This window comes from Chiloscyllium plagiosum, unplaced genomic scaffold, assembly GCF_004010195.1.
Source record: "Chiloscyllium plagiosum isolate BGI_BamShark_2017 unplaced genomic scaffold, ASM401019v2 scaf_4371, whole genome shotgun sequence".
Classification (NCBI taxonomy): Eukaryota; Metazoa; Chordata; class Chondrichthyes; order Orectolobiformes; family Hemiscylliidae; genus Chiloscyllium; species Chiloscyllium plagiosum.
The window spans coordinates 19,524-24,000 of record NW_025211607.1 but is presented as its reverse complement, the minus strand read 5'-3'; the positions used below and the strand labels follow the sequence as shown (position 1 = coordinate 24,000).

Here is a 4,477-nt window from a genome sequence, read left to right as displayed (position 1 = left end):
AAGAGGTGATCTCCTTGAAACATGTAGGATTCCTAATGGGGTATGAGAAGGTAAATGCTGAGAGGATGTTTACCCTTCCAAAGGAGTCTCTAGGAAGAGAGAACATTATCAATAAGGGTGCCAATTTAAAACATAAGAGGAGGAATTTCTCCTGTGTTACAAGTTTTTGAAATGCCTTGCTACGAAGATCTGTAGGGGCAGCTGAGATATTTCTTGATCAATAGGGGAAGAGAGGGGATTAAGGAAAGGACAGGAAAGAGGCTGTGAGGAATATCAGATCAGCAATGATCCTATTGAATAGTGGAGCAGACGTGAGGGGCTGAACAGCTTACTCTTGTTCCTATTTCTTATGGTTCTGTGGCTCTCCACTTTGGACAATTCTAATAGTGACAGTTGAGATAGTGTTAACAAGCAAAATTTGCACTCAGTTCCAGCTGGTTAGGTTCACGTTGAACTTTGCTATTGAGCTTACTAGTCACCAATTAATAGGTTCTAAATTGTCTGATAGGGAGGGACCACTGCCGTTTGTGCCACAGGACTGCGGAATCTCGGGAACACCTGTTTTATGAATGCCATCCTCCAGTCACTCAGGTAATACTCATCGTAAGGGTATAATAAACCCACCTTTCTAGATTGAAAAATAGAATTTATATATTGGTTTGACAATTTGTGTTGTTTAACCAGCTGTTTGGGACACTGAGAAGTGTTATACCTAACAAGCTTTTGTTAAGTCTGCATAGTGATGCTAAATAATCATATGCAGCTAACACTATTGTATTTAGAACGGAATGAATTTTGGATAATATTTAACAAACCTTTCTAAAACAATACTCAAGCTCACCTTCCTACAGCTCTGACCACTTCAAGGAACTTATCTTTGTAATGTTAGTATATCAAAATGTTTCCCTGTTCTCTGATTTATAAAACAGGCTAGATTATATGCTTGCAGAATTTGTCATACCTAGTTGGCATTTATCTCCCCATTTCTTTGAGCATTATACAGAGTAAGAAGTGTCACAAAATTCTTGAATTTGTAATCTCCCTGTTCAATTTTGAATCTGCAATTTCCACGTAACCTTGTATTGCAGCCAGCCTCAAATTTACTTAACTGGCTTGTGGGAATTGAAGTTGAAACTTTATTGCTGGAACAGCACAGCAGGTCAGGCAGCATCCAGGGAACAGGAGATTCGACGTTTCGGGCACAGGCCCTTCTTCAGGAATGAGCAGAGAGTGTTCACTCTCCCCCAGTGGAAAATGAAGTGTTGTTCTTTGAACTTGCGTTAAGGAACACTGCAACAGATCTGGGACAGAAATGTTGGTGTAGGAACACAGTGGTGTGTTGAAGTGGAGGCAGTGGGAAACTCTGGGTCATGTTTTACAGACAGAGTGTAGGTGTTCAGCAAAGCGGTCATCAAATCTGTGTTTCATCTCCCCCGATATACAGGAGACCACATTCTGAGCAGTGAATGAAATAAATGAGTTGAGAGAAGTGCAGGTAAGCTGCTGCTTCACCTGGAAGGTGTGCCTGAGGCCTTGGATACTGAGGTTGGAGGAAGTAAATCGGCAAGTAAGTCACCTTGTGCAAGACCAACCCCTTCCCACAAACGTCACTTCAATATATTACCACCTTTCCTGAGCTGTTAACAGTTCTGATGAAGAATCGCCAGACTCGAAATATTATCTTGCTTTCAAAGAACACAGAACATTACAGCACAGTCCAGGCTCTCTGACCCTCAATGTTGTGCTGACCTGTGAAACCAGCCTGAAGCTGAACTAACCTGCATTGTTGCATTATCATCCATATGTTTATCCAATGGCCATTTAAAAAGACATTAAAGTCGGTGAGTCTACTACAGTTGCAGGCAGGGAGTTTCACGCCATTACTACTCTCTGAGTAAAGAAACTACCCCTCTGACATCTGTCCTATATCTATCACCGCTCAATTTAAAGCTATGTCCTCTCATGCTAGCCATCACTATCCGAGGAAAACGTCTCTCTCTGCTAACACTATCTAATCCTCTGATCATCTTTCACATCTCTATTAAGTCACCTCTCAACCTCTTCCTTCTAACGAAAACAGCCTCAGGTCACTCAGTCTTTCCTCAGAAGACCTTCCTTCCATACCAGACAATATCCTCATAAATCTCCTCTGCATCTTTTCCAAAACTTACACATCCTTCCTATAATGTGGTAACCAGAACTGTACGCAATACTCCAAGTGCGGCCACACCATAGTTTCCTACAGCTGCAACATAACCCCATGGTTCATATGCCTTCTTAACAATCCTATTAACCTGGGTGGCAACTTTCAGGGATCTATGTACATGGACACGGAGATCTTTCTGCTCATCCACACTGCAAGAACCTTACCATTACCCCAGTACTCTGTATTACTGTTACTTCTTCCAAAATGAATCACCTCACACTTTTCTGCATTAAACTCCATTTGCCACCTTTCAGCCCAACTCTGCAGCTTATCTATGTCCCTCTGTAAGCAGCAATATCCTTCAGCACTGTCCACAGCTCGACCGACCTTAGAGTCATTTGTAAATTTACTAACCCATCCTTCTACGCCATCATCCAGGTCATGTATAAAAATGACAAACAGCAGTGGCCCCTAAACAGATCCTTATGGTATACCACTAATAACTGAACACCAGGATGAACATTTGCCACCACCACTCTCTGTCTTCTTTCAGCTAACCAATTTCTGATTCATACCACTAAATCACCCTCAATCCCATACCTCCATATTTACTGCAACAGCTTACCATGGGGAACCTTATCAAACGCTTTACTGAAATCCATGTACACCACATCAACCACTATACCCTCATTCATCTTCTCAACCATCTCAATAAGCTTTGCGAGGCACGACCTGCCCTTCACAAAACTGTGTTGACTATCCCTAATCAAATTGTTCCTTTCTAGTTAATAATAAATCCTATATCTTATAATTCTTTCCAGCACTTTACCCACAACTGAAGTAAGGCTCACTGCTCTATAATTACCAAAGTTGTCTCTACTCCCCTTCTTGAACAAGGGGACAACATTTGCTATCTTCCAGTCTTCTGGCACAATTTCTGTCGACAATGACGACATAAAGATCAAAGCCAAATGTTCTGCAATCTCCTTCCTGGCTTCCCAGAGAATCTGAGGATAAATCACATCCGGCCCAGGGGACTTATCTATTTTCACACTTTCCAGAATTGCTAACACCTCCTCCTTACGAACCTCAGTCCCATCTCATCTAATAGCCTGTACCTCAGTGTTCTCCTCAACAACATTGTCTCTTTCCAGTGTAAATACTAATGAAAAATATTCATTTAGCACCTCTCCTATCTCCTCGGACTCCAAGCACAAATTCCCACTCCTGTCCTTTCTTCTCACAGATGCTACCATATCAGCAGAGTCTCTGCAGAAATTTCTGTTTTGTTTCCAATCTCCAGCATTCGCTGTTGTGTTTTAATTCCCAAATGAGCCTGACTTTACAAGCAAATGTGACTGACTGAGTTCCAGCTGACAAAGAGGGAAGGAGCAGAAAAGCTGGGTGACTGGTTGGCCAATAAAATCTGAGTGCTTTGCTGAAGCATGCAAATATTTTTCAAAGCACAACATCTGTCAGACAAATAAGTCATTTGTTTAATCTCCGCAAAGAACTATTCAATGCTGATGGCTTGTGAAGGCTTATGATGCTGGGAGCTTAGCTTCAGTAATGTGTGTAAGATCCTTTCATTGTTCTAAATACCTACAGTGTGGCTGTTAGAAGATGCAGCTTGTGGGCTGTTACATCCACATTTCTGTCAAGTCCTAATGATATGTTAAAAGCCAAAAGAACTGCGGCTGCTGTAAATCAGAAACAAAAACAGAAATTGTTGGAGAGACTCTGCTGGTATGGTAGCATCTGTGGGTTCTGAGGCTCAGTCGACCCAAAACGTTTCTCTTCACAGATGCTGCCAGCTCTAATGCTATGTTCTAGGTTCAGTTACAGAAAGCAAGCAAGCAGGCTCTTGCTCAAAGTTTTCTCCGCCTCTCGTTCCTTTACCTCATAAAGGATAAAGCTGGATGGGATGCTGAGACATTTTCTTATTTGGTGAGGGATCCACTGGGAATGATAACTAAGCAGAGATACTTGCCATGTGTTCAGTGTGTCGGTCTCTGCTGTCTGCTTTGCCTGGAGCTGCTGCTTCCATTATGCGCCTGGGACCCATGATTTTCATCGCAACTCACTCTGTGATTATCTTTTTGAATTGAGACTCAACAGCATTTGGCAAGATTTAACAATGTTACTCAGGGCTGGCAACACAGAAACAAAGTTAAAAATCAGACAACACTAGGTTATAGTTCAACAGATTTATCAGCTACCTGATGAAGGAGCAGTGCTCCGGAAGCTAGTGCTTCCAAATAAACCTGTTGGACTATAACCTAGTGTTGTCAGATTTTTAACTTTGCCCACCTTAGTCCAACACCGGCACCT

At 42.1% G+C, this 4,477-nt stretch overlaps 1 long non-coding RNA gene across 1 annotated transcript in view; it reads left to right on the top strand.

Annotated features, from left to right (window-relative positions):
- The first annotated feature begins 23 nt into the window (after positions 1-23).
- The window catches only part of LOC122547082, a 20,109-nt gene continuing 15,655 nt past the window's right edge, over positions 24-4,477 (top strand). Inside the window, exon 1 of the long non-coding RNA XR_006310875.1 lies at positions 24-591. This is a non-coding gene — a long non-coding RNA (uncharacterized LOC122547082). The remainder of the gene's footprint in view (positions 592-4,477) is intronic.